Source organism: Carettochelys insculpta, chromosome 1 (genome assembly GCF_033958435.1).
Source record: "Carettochelys insculpta isolate YL-2023 chromosome 1, ASM3395843v1, whole genome shotgun sequence".
NCBI lineage: Eukaryota > Metazoa > Chordata > Testudines > Carettochelyidae > Carettochelys > Carettochelys insculpta.
This window is the reverse complement of record NC_134137.1, coordinates 205951386-205963487: the sequence shown is the minus strand read 5'-3', so window position 1 is coordinate 205963487 and position 12102 is coordinate 205951386. Positions and strand designations below refer to the sequence as shown.

Genomic DNA, 12102 nt, shown 5'->3' with positions numbered 1-12102 from the left:
AGACTTGCTTGTAAAATTGCTCAGCATTTCATCTGCATTAAGCATGCTCTCTGGCATCTGCTTCTACATATCACACAGAAGTGAAGGTCCAGGCAAGCAAACAAATTATTGCTGCTACCACCCGTGTAATTCCTCACCCCATCAAAATACTAAAAAAACACCATTCGCTTAGCAAAGTTTTCATATGGAATTTGTTTATGCAATATCTCCTTGCTCACCTCCTGGCTGTTATTAAATCCTCTGATGGTATTCATCCCATAGTCTCCTTTCGTTAGTTCCTCCTTTTTTGGAATCTTGTTATTTCCATGTATTCAGTTTAAGATTCCAGAGTGGATTCATGACTAAGTTAATTGGTAGGTAGTGTCATTTTTCTACCAAATTTAGCAAGGTCATTTTTACTGAATTTGAATATAGATAAATAAGGTTTTTGTTATGACTAATGACTAATTTCTGTGTTGAGAGATATGTAACTGAATGTGCCTATGAAAAGAACATTCAATTAAATACCATATTCTGAATACAAAAGTATTTTGTGATTGCTGAAACTACAGAAATGTGTTAAATTAATATTGGTCTAGAGAGAAATTATCTACTTTTGTATTTTGAGCATTTAAGCTTTAAGAAAATGTGACCATATCTTTCTTTTAGTATATAGTTTTTCATGTTTTTATATTGTTTAGATGTTTTATTTACAACTATACCCATTACTGTAGCAGGTAGCGTAAGAAGTATCGTTAGAGGTGACACTGACAACTTAAATCTTCTCTTTATACTCTTGATGTCAGAAGCACCGTTACCAAAATCTGTACAAGCTGGCTTGTGGCAGGTAGAATGTACCTCAATGTGTTCTTTCTTCACCTTTCACCCTCACTGCCATGGTGCTTCCTGGTGGTCACACTGATAGTAGCTCTTATCCTCAGCAGGGTGCCACCTTCTGGACAATTTCTCGCCTGTTGTCACCATGTGCTCTCTCCATGCCCTGCTCTGGACCCACACCACTCTCAGGACCACGTCATTCTCTTCTGGACGCTGCCCTCTGGCAGTGCCCACTACTCTTTCTCTTGCCCCCTTCTGGCAGGTATCAGTAGTCCTCTGCCTCACCTGCCTCTATGGCCACCTGCAGCTCTAGTGTAGTTCCTCACCTCAGGGACAAGCCACAGTCCATAAAGGTCACTTCCTAGTGGTAAGGTGCAATGCGAGGGGGAAGCGGGAGAGCCAGGCCTGTCCACTACTCCAGGTCCCAGACCAGGGACCCTCTGGCAACAGCCTTGTCCTGCTCTCCTTCTCTCACCTTTCACTGCCTCTCACTCTCTGGGCCACTTACCTGTAACTCCTTGCACCTTTTTGGCTCTTGTATCAAGGCTACAGCCCAGGGAATATCAGGCTGGAGCCTCCCTTTCTAGCTTTCCTGAGCCTGCCTAGCACTGCTCTGTGCAAGGTGCTTCTCCTTCCTTAGGAGCTGGTCCTGCACCTTTGCTGGTCAAGATCTAACTCCTTCCACTCTGCTGAGCAGCTTCTTACATAGCAGGCTGCTCCAGAAAGTCATCATCTGATTGGTTATTTCTAAGCCTTTTCTTCATTGGCCAGGGCTCTGGGCAGGCTCCCACTGACTTGCCTTAACCCTTTCCTTGCTCAGGTGGGACAGGAGCCCCACTACAAAGAGGCAGCATTACCAATCACTGTGCTGCAGCCAGTTGGATGGGCCATAGCAACAGGTACACATGGCTCTGCCAGTGTCTTACAAAATCTGGGCTGGAACATCAGTTGTCCGTCTGAGGAGGAGGAAGGGAAATTTTTAAAAATACATTCTATCATGTGTATTTTGAAGGCAAGATAATATTTTAAGTGCCAAAGTTCACTATTAGCTCATATTTTAATCTCAGTTATCAATATGTGATCTTGATATCATTGATTTCTAAGGAGTTACTCTAGAATCTTTGAGTGGTGTCCCCTGTGGGTGCTCCACTTCAGGCAGTAATCTGCCCTGGTGCCATCAACTGGAGATTTAAGGTAGTGTTCCATGTAAATCATGCATACAAATAGGTGTTTCATCGCACCAATGGTGTCTCATAGGGCACACATGATCTGAACCCTCCAGTTCCTACTTCGCAGTCCTTACCTGTAGACAGAGTTCAAAGGCAGTGTTATACTTCTCCCCAAAACAGTTAGAAAATACGCTTTATAATAATTATAATATATAATAACTGTACTAATGGTTATTGCATAGATACATAACATTAGAGTTGACATTAGTGTGATTAAAAAAAAAAATTGGTTTGTTAGTCTGCTAGGCAACATCCCTTTAAAGGGTGTTGACTAGATAAGCTGCTGGAATACCCGAGCTTCAAACGTTGCGGCTCTTGCCATGGGGCCATGCCCATTTCAGGCAGGCACTCTTTACATGTATGCTGTCTAGGGGAGGAACATGTTCCCCATAAATTCTCCCAGTGCAGCAACCTGAAAGCCAGAGCCCACAGGACAGGAATGTAAGATGGAAAATGATCCTGTTGGAGAAGTCCTTCCAATCAGAGACAGAGAAGCACACTGCCTCTCCAGGCACCTCTCAGGAGGGAAACCAAAAAGAGGGCTCTCACATCTCTCCAGAGACAGTCTCCAGCCAGGTTGCTTCCCCCAATGCCACCTCTTTCTTGGGGAAGCGCTGATGAAGTTCCATGCACCTCTGGCCTGACTGAGGTTTGAATGAAAGAGAAGGTGTCTACTGTCAAAAACTTGACTTTGCCAAAGCATTGAGCTAACAGGTATGAGACTCAGTGTTGAAAACCTCAGCATGCACCATGCCCCCATCCCTGGCACCATGTAATTGGCAGCACTGACAGTGGGCACCACCTCCTCCAAACCAACATCAGCACTGGTTAGTACTGGGATCGGCACCAGCTGCACCAGCTTCCCAGCTAGCAGTACCAACACGGTCTCTGCTTTCTCGGAAAGACTCAGAAATCTCATTGGCACTGCAATCACCTGTTCTTGGTGTGGAGAGCCTCCAAAAGATTCCACTGGAACTCACAGCCCCCAGAAAATGGCAAGATTATCAAGTTAAGAAGAGGAGGAGCTGCAGGGACGCTACTCGGCATCCCTACACCACTCACCACCAAAACCCCTTGACCATCATGGAGCCATATGGGTCTCAGCCATATGGACCACCCTGGATGTACCCTCTGATGGGCTTCCCACTGCTATGGGCACTACAGGGGACCTGGAGCTTTTTTAGGGGATGTCATTCTAGACCATCCACTGAACTGAGATGTGAGGAAGTGAAAGAGGACACACCAAGACATGTCTTCTGCGTAGAACTCATCCACCTCCTCAGATAAGCCAATCGTGTCCCCAACCTTTGTTATGGACACCAGTATATGCAGCTCCATATTAGTGCACATAACAAGTCATTCCACGCTTAAGCATAAAAAAAGTAGCAGAAACACTGCAGACCACCCATCGAACCTCTAGCCACCTGTTTGTTACTCCACTTATCAGTGAAAATAGCATAGTTGGTTAGTATTACCTCAGCCAGAAAGATCAGTGAAATAAGGGCACTCAGGGTTGAGCTCCCATATGCAACATTTTTCAAGGACAAAGTCACCCACCGTCCACATCCACAATTTATGAAGAATATATCCTCTGAATTCCACATGAATCAACCTATTTACTTTTTGATATTTTACCCTAAGCTACCTGGTAAACCCACAGAGGATATCCTACACACTCTGGACATGAGAAGGGCTCACCCTTTCTACCTGGAAAGAACTAAACCCTTCCAGAAATCCCCTAGACTCTTTGGCCATTTCTACACAGGCCACTTTCTCCGACTCCAAAACACCATTTAGAAACGTGGCCCCGGGGGAGCTTCGGGAAGGAAGTTCTTCTTCCGGAGGCCCCTTCTTCCAAAAATTTTTGGGAAGAAGGGGCGTCTGGAAGAAGGGCTTCCTTCCAGAAGCTCCCCCGGGGCCACACTTCTAAATGGCATTTTGGAGTCCGGAAGAATGGTCTTCCGGACTCCAAATCACGTGACCATATGCTAATGAGGCACAGGGAATTTGCATCCGCGCCTTATTAGCATATCTCGGGCCGTGTATTACCATGCCACTTTCAGAGAAAGTGGCCTGTGTAGAAACGGCCTTTGTCTCTAATACTGAGCATTCAAAGGGGGATTCAATCAGAGACTGTCAATATGGATTTCTATATATATTTAAATGTTCTGTCAGATCAGGAATATGGACCCACTGAAACACATTAAAGTACAGTTCACTAGCTCAATAGGGTTCCTTAATGTTCCATTATTTGAAAGCTCTAAGGTAGCCACTTGGATCTCTCTGCACATAGTCTCAAAACATTATGGCTACGTCTACACTAGCCCCTTCCTTTCAGAAGGAATATGGTAATGAGCAAGTTGGGAATATGCTAATGCTGCACTTCTGTGAATAAGCAACACCTCATTAGCATAATGGCAGCTACGTGTGAATTGAAAGTGCTGCTTTCGAATTGCATGATGCCTATGTGAATGGGGGGCCTTTTGAAAGGACCCCCTGGACTTCAGAAGCCCCTTCTTCCTTATCCCTCATCTTTCAGAGTTTGCAGTAGGGATTCTGGAAAGAAGGATCTGGAGTTGTGTACATGTACATGTTATACAATATACCTACTCGTGTACATGAGACCCATGTGGACACTATTACCTTTTATCTCTGATTGATGTCACTGGGACACACCATCACCTGAAATGTAGATACATGCAGATATGCAAATCGAAGAATTCCAGTTACTCTTCAAGGTAAGTGACCTCTATTTTATGCCAACGTAACTAAGGCTAGGTATATACTATGGTTGTGTCTACACTAGCCCAAATCTTCTAAATTGCCGTGCAAATGGCCGTTTTGAAGATTACTAATGAGGCGCTGAAATACATATTCAGTGCCTAATTAGCCTGCCGGCGTCTGCGGCTCTTCGAAATTGCCGCTTTTCGCTGCCATGCGGCTCGTCCAGACAGCTCCTTTTCGAAAGGACCCCTCCAATGTCAAAGTCCCCTTATTCTTATGAGCAGGTAAGGAGATTTCGAAGTTGGAGGGGTCCTTTCGAAAAGGACCCCCATCTGGACGAGCCGTGTGGCAGTGAAAAGCAGCAATTTCGAAGAGCTGCAGCTGGCGGCATGCTAATGAGGTGCTGAATATGTATTTCAGTGCCTCATTAGTAATCTTCAAAATGGCCATTTGTATGGCCATTTTGAAGATTTGAGCTAGTGTAGACATAGCCTATAAGAAAAATTTGAATTTACTAATATCAATTTTGTAATGCTGGATTTTATAAATTTGAATTTGACTATCCTCACCTCCCCATGCGCTCCTCACAAAGGCAACTTATTCGCACCACACTCAATCAGCAAACATCAACTGTTGCAGCAGTGCATTGTGGGAATCTATCCCACCGTTCCCTCATTCCTGTAGTATTCTGGGTATTTTTGCTGATATTTGACATCATCTTCCCACATTGCATTGTCCTCATTCTCCTCCAGTAGTAAGCAAACATCCATTTTTCCAAGTGGAAGAAAAGAAAACTAGAGCATCTACAAAGATCACCAAATGCACAGAAATCTCTTACTCTATAACTGAATTACTTTTTAAAACTGTAGCTGTAACTGAATTATGAAAGATTTTATGCAAATCAGCAGGTGTGTGTCTTCTCAACTGGCTCTCCACCAACTGTCCCCTTGATTACATGTGATCCTGAAAATAATACAGGGACAATGAAAAGCAAAAGCTTTTGAAAAAAGAGAGTTGCTGAGAGGGTGATTCTCAGCTGGCCAGCCACTGTCTGTCTCCCCTCCCTTGATTGCTTCTGATCCCTGAAAATAATACAGGGAAATGAAAAGTATGAAGAAAGAGTAGATAGTAAAATAAGTTTTTTTGAAAAACAAGAGTTGTTGAGGGGAGGGTTTTTTGGTTCCCAGTCCATTATACAGCTTCTGCGCATAGTCTGTATTCTCAGTTGGCCCTCCACCCACTCTTCCCTGCATGAAAGGGTCCAAAGTTAGAAGAAAGAGGATAGAAAAGCCTAGAAAAAATATTTTTGTCTTCCCTCTTCACCACACAGACATTGCCAACACAGGGGATGGGAGATCAGGCTTGCCAAAATTCGTTGCCATTGTGGGGCAGTTTGGTATTTGGGAGGTTGAATGGCCAGTTGACATGGTCCCCAAAAATCATTTTGGGTGCGGGGTGCAGGGTCCATAGCTCAAGGGCCACTTGAACTGTTCCCCAGGTGGCAACCAGGCCCCACAATTCATAGCCACCAGAGGAAATTTCTACACACACACACACCCCACCCCCAGCAACAGCTGACCCCCCAGTTCCTTTTTGGGGTGGGGGGCATGGGAGGGTTTCAGTGTGGGGGTCAGTTGAGGTAGTCCCCCCAGGTGGCTGCAAGCCCCTGAAAATCTTAGCCACTGGTGGAGACTCCCCCCACCCCAGCTGCAGAAAGGCCCTGAAAATATTTTTGGTAGGGGGTCAGATGAAGCAGTCCCCCCTGGACAGCTGCAAGCCCCCAGAATTCTTAGTCTCCAGTGGAGAATTCCCCCTGGTGGCAGCAATGCCCCAAAACACCTTAGCCACTGAGGGAGACTTCTCCTCAGGAGCTGCAAGCCCCCCAAAATCTTTCCCACTCTTAGAGTCCTAACCACATGCAAGCCAGAGCATGGTGCTGCCTGCTAGAATGGTCAGCCCTGAATAGCAGGCACATCCTTGTATTGAGTCTGGGGCTAGCCACATGATGTGGTTGAACGTGGGAAAGACCCTGACTACATGGCACCTGTGGTGGAGGTGGGGCAGGCACAAATATAAACAGCTGAGAAGAAATTTCTCAGCCTCTTATTGTGTGGTGAGGCAGCACCTGGCACCAAGTGGAGCAAAACAAAAAGTATGAAGTGCTCAGCAAGCAGAGGTAGACACAGAACCACGAACTCAGTGCAGGGGCTATTTGTAATGGGTAGATGCACTAACAGCACTAATAGCAAAGTAAGAAAGACGTTTTTCAGACTCTAATACAAACATAACCCCGCAGCCACGGGCTTTCTGGTCCCAAACTGAAATTCACAGTCTTCCTGTTACCTAATTCCTGCATACCTGAGAGCAGCAGCCAGAGTGGAGCACTGATGGACATCGTGGGTTACATACAGGACACCTGTGGAGACTAATAAAGTCAATGTTAAGATGTGGCCCTTCCACGCTGGCCTTTATTCAAACTTTTAAATTCAAATTTGACGCTATCCCCAGACAATTCCGACGATAGTATGATATTGATGATAGTGCTCCCTAAGTCGAGCTAATGGCATATACATTGAAGACAGACATGTTGTACTATCGAGCTCACTGCCTTAAATTCAAACTTATCTCATAGTGTAGTCATAGCCCAATATCATAATCTGACACTTAGCTCTTACTTGAGTTTCATTAGTTCATAATAACTAAGAATTATTGTTGTGGTTGTTGTTGTTAAGGAAATTGTAAAATAACCACATAGCCCTCAACTCCACTTTTTTATGATGACAAAAACAAACTACCACTTTACAAAGGTGGCATGGTGAATCTGCAATCGAAAGTGTTCAAGCACAGAAAAAATCATACTTGTAATTGACTCTGGGGAATACTTTATTGGGGCTGTTATCAACAGTGTTCACTAACTTCAAACACTTTCTTAACTGAGGGTCACGAATTGCTTTCAACAGCATTATTTCTTCTCTGTGAATGGAATCTGCCTGTCTCCCCAGTAGTTGTTCTCTTTATTATGAGCTGGCAAGCTACACAAGTAGTAAATAATCAAAGATTTAACTGCAGAACAGTGTGACAGCACAACAGGGCACATCATTAAGTTTACCTATTATGTAACCCTTTTATTAATGCCAGATGCCTGCCAGAAGGGCCAGGTTCAACTCTTGTGGGGTTTTCCTGTCAAGGATACAACCAACCGGCTCGAGCCCCCACCCAGTGGCCTGGGACAATTTCTCCCCCATGCTGGGTGCCTGTAAGGCAGTTCTCCCCCGCCCTCGCAAGCACAGAGTCTGAGATAGAAATGGCTTGTTTAATGACCATAACCTACCCCAAGGTTACGGTGACAGATGCAGTATATCTAAGCAAAGAAGAGACAAACCCCCTTCACCCAGATACCATCCCCATATGCAGTAGAACCTAGTCTCTTGCTGGGGCTCTTGGCCCTTTACCCCACACACAGTTACAGGGTGTACCTTCTGCTGTGCAGTCCCAAACCCAAAGCCCGCAGATACATCACCAGGGCAGTACTAGCTGTCCACTTGTCTGCAGCCTCCCCTTGCTGCCACCAGCCGCCCGCTCTAGCCCGTGGGTCACTGTTGTCCACCACTCCTCCTACCGGCTGCCTGCCAGGCTCCATTGTCCGCAACTGCTCCTACTGGCCACCCGCTGCCGCTCCTACCAGCTGCCCACCAGTTGCCGTCATCACTCCCAACCCCACTGCTTGGGATCACCCTAAGGCAGAACCCTGTGATTTCAGCAATGTGTGGCCTCAGCTGCCACTCTGTGATTTCAGCTCCTGGTACCTCTCATATCAGGTTTCACAAAAACCCTAAGCTGTGTCTACACGTGCACGCTACTTCGAAGTAGGGGCACTAACTTCGAAATAGCGCCTGTCGCGGCTACACGCGTCGGGCGCTATTTCGAAGTTAACTTCGACGTTAGGCAGCGAGACGTCGAAGTCGCTAACCCCATGAGGGGATCGGAATAGCGCCCTACTTCGACGTTCAACGTCGAAGTAGGGACCGTGTAGATGATCCGCGTCCCGCAACGTCGAAATTGCCGGGTCCTCCATGGCGGCCATCAGCTGCGGGGTTGAGAGATGCTCTCTCTCCAGCCCCTGCGGGGCTCTATGGTCACCGTGGGCAGCAGCCCTTAGCCCAGGGCTTCTGGCTGCTGCTGCGGCAGCTGGGGATCCATGCTGCAGGCACAGGGTCTGCAACCAGTTGTCAGCTCTGTGGATCTTGTGTTGTTTAGTGCAACTGTGTCTGGGAGGGGCCCTTTAAGGGAGTGGCTTGCTGTTGAGTCCTCCCTGTGACCCTGTCTGCAGCTGTGCCTGGCACCCTTATTTCGATGTGTGCTACTTTGGCGTGTAGACGTACCCTCGCAGCGCCTATTTCGATGTGGTGCCGCGCAACGTCGACGTTGAACATCGACGTTGCCAGCCCTGGAGGACGTATAGACGTTATTCATCGAAATAGCCTATTTCGATGTTGGCTTCACGTGTAGACGTAGCCCTAGTATCCAGCTCTATCTTTCAACAGGTGGGGAGAGTTAGTCAAGCCAGGCTTATAGCTATACAGCCAAGGCATAGGCAGTGCTATGGCACTCAACAAGCTAGCTCAACCACTGCCCCTCCCCTTTCTTTTTACAATGCTTTAAACCAGGGAGCCCTGTGTAATCAATGTCCTATGCAGCTATGGGGACTGCCCTGTCCCCCACAACAACCCAGAGCATAGGTGAGATCTCACAAGTCCTGCAATAAGTGTCAGCTTACATTGTGATTTTACAACGACATGTTTACAATAGACCAAATCTCATGGCTTACTTGCTACCCATTAGGCTTTGCCTGAAAAGGTATCACACATGCTCACCTTTGCATTCTCATGCAAATGACCTCTGGGAGACACATTCCTCCCAGCCTTCAGCAGCATTGCGTTCCCCTGCTCCCCATTCCCCACACAACCAAAGACAGGGGAACTGCTGCTGCCCCCCACTTGAGCAGCCCACCTCCTCATCCAGCAGCTGCTGCATCCTCACCCCCCCGGAAAGTTAAGGGGCTTCTGAAAGCGGCGGTTGGGCCCCCTCCACAGGCCTCTTCCTGTGGAGTGGCCTGGGAGGGGTGAGTTTGGGCAGAGCCCTTCCTTTCCACCGGGGCTCCAGAGGGGTGGCTGCATAGCCAGGGGTGGGGTGTTAGGGTGTGCCCCTGCCCCACCCCTGCAGCCACCCCCCCTTACTGCCCCCCCACCCACACCCAGCCGCCGCTGGGGGCCCCTCCTGCACCTAGGCCCCCTTCTAACCAGCTGCCCCTTCCTTCTCCCCCTGGTTTCCTGAGGGCTCTGCAGCAGCTGCTGTGGGCCCCCCCCTCACCCTCAGGCGCACGTGGGCAGCCCCACCCGCCCCATTTCCACCAGGTTGGCTGTGCCCACGCCCCCTCCCACCCCCCTTTATTTTTCACTTCACCCCACCCCCCACCACCACACACGCATAAACTTTACTCCCTCACATCCCAGTGCAGAAAAGGAGCCATCTTACCATCTTGTGCTGGGAGCAGTGGCCATCTTAGGTCTCACCTTCCCCTGACCTCACTGCCCTTGCTCTGCCCTTCCCCCACCTGACTGGGTCCTCAGCCTGGCCGGTGGGGGAGGGGCAGCCACGCCTCCACCCTTCCTTCCACTCCACTCTCCTCCCCTCCCCCGCTCTCTCTTAAAGGCCCCACGCCCAACAAACTTCCCCCATCTTACAAACCCACCACCATGACCCCCACACCCACCGGAGGGTCATCCAGTGACCCCCTCCTCCCCTCGTCTTCCACTGTCACCCTCCCACCCCCGAAACGGCGGCCCACTCATCCAGGGCCGCCCAAGACTCTGCCGCCATGTCGGCTGAGGGCGCGGGCACAGGCTCCGGGGCTCCCACCACCTCCGCCGTGGCGTCCTCCAGTAACCTGGCCCCGAACCCACCCCCCCCAAAAGGGCAGGAAGGGCCAGGGGAAAAGGAAGGGCAAGAGCCCCGCCCGGAAGGCTAAACCCCACGCGGCGGGGACTCTCCCCCCGGCTGCCCAAGCACTCGCTGCAGCCTCCCCTTCTCCCCCTCCCCCTGCTCCCTCCACCACCCCTGGGGGCCCCGATATCTCGGCCCCCAGGTTGTATGCCCAGGCGGCGGCCGCCGCCCCGCACCCTGCTCCCTCCGCCTCCGCCAGGACTACCATCCCCGACGGTCGCGGCCCCTTCCCTGCGCTCACCAGGAGGCACGGGGTCCGCTGCCTCCTGGTGGCTGCCTCGCCCCACGTGGAAACCTACGTGCGGGCGTTGGCATGGGTGGTGGGGACCACGGCCGTGGTGGCAGCCTCCCAGATGTTCGGGAAGATCATCTTCTTCCTGGCTTCGGAGGCCGCCGCCCAGGAGGCGGTGGAGAGGGGCCTGGCGGTTGGGGGCGTGCAGGTGCCCCTGGAGCCACTGGAAGACCTGGGCGTGCGGGTGGTGTTCTCGTCCGTCCCGCCCTTCCTTCCCAACGCCGCCCTTCTGCCTTTCCTCACCGCCCTGGGCCGGCCTTTGACGGTCCTGAGTCCCCTCCCGCTAGGCTGCAAAGACCCCGCCCTCCGGCACGTGCTCTCATTCCGCCGGCAGGCCCGAGTCCAACTGCTGCCGGCGGCAGCACAGGGCGGGGTGGCCCAGGAGGGGACTATACTGGAGCCCTATCAAGGGGCGCAGTACCGGGTCTTCTACACCCTGGGGGAGGCCCGGTGCTTTGGGTGCCGGGCGGCGGGGCATGTCTGGAGGGATTGCCCCCTGGCCCGGCACGAAGAAGAGGAGCCCGGGACCTCCTCCGACCCGGGGAGCGTCAGCCACGAGACCGGCGGCGCCCCGACCGCGACAGGCCCTGGGACCGCCCCTCCTCTTTTAGGCCCGGACGGATCCATCGCCGCTCGGGCGTCGGAGGGCGCCCGGCAGCATGGTGCCGGGAGAGAAGAAGCGGGCGCCAGCGCCCGAGCGGGCACAAAAGCTGGGCCTGTGGAGGAGAGGGAGGCAGGGCCGGCGGCAGGACCAAAAGAGGGCCCACCCCAAGGCGGGTCGCCCCTCTCCCTCGCCGCCCCACCCCCCTCCTCCCTCCCTCCCTCCTTGTCAGCCCTATCCCCTGGCCCCTCCTCCTCTACTGCCCAGCCCCCCTCCTCGGAGGGCTGGGTATTGGTGGGGGGGAAAAGGAAAAAAGGGGGTGCGCACGTCCGGCACCCCTCCCCGCCGGAGCACAGGGTGGAGGTGCCGCGCAAGGCACCCAAGAGATCCGCCAGCCCCGCTCCACCCGCCGAACCCCCGGCTACCAACCACCTGCC

At 51.0% G+C, this 12102-nt stretch overlaps 1 protein-coding gene and 1 long non-coding RNA gene across 3 annotated transcripts in view; one reads left to right on the top strand and one right to left on the bottom strand.

The window, feature by feature from the left end:
• The window catches only part of EPHA6 (EPH receptor A6), a 1072121-nt gene that overhangs the window by 868797 nt on the left and 191222 nt on the right, over positions 1–12102 (top strand). The window lies entirely within an intron of this gene.
• On the bottom strand, positions 1962–10347 carry LOC142006987 (uncharacterized). The gene is made up of 3 exons (XR_012643878.1): positions 10305–10347; positions 7128–7194; positions 1962–2119 (listed from the first exon to the last, which is right to left on the bottom strand). It is a non-coding gene; the product is annotated as an uncharacterized LOC142006987 (long non-coding RNA).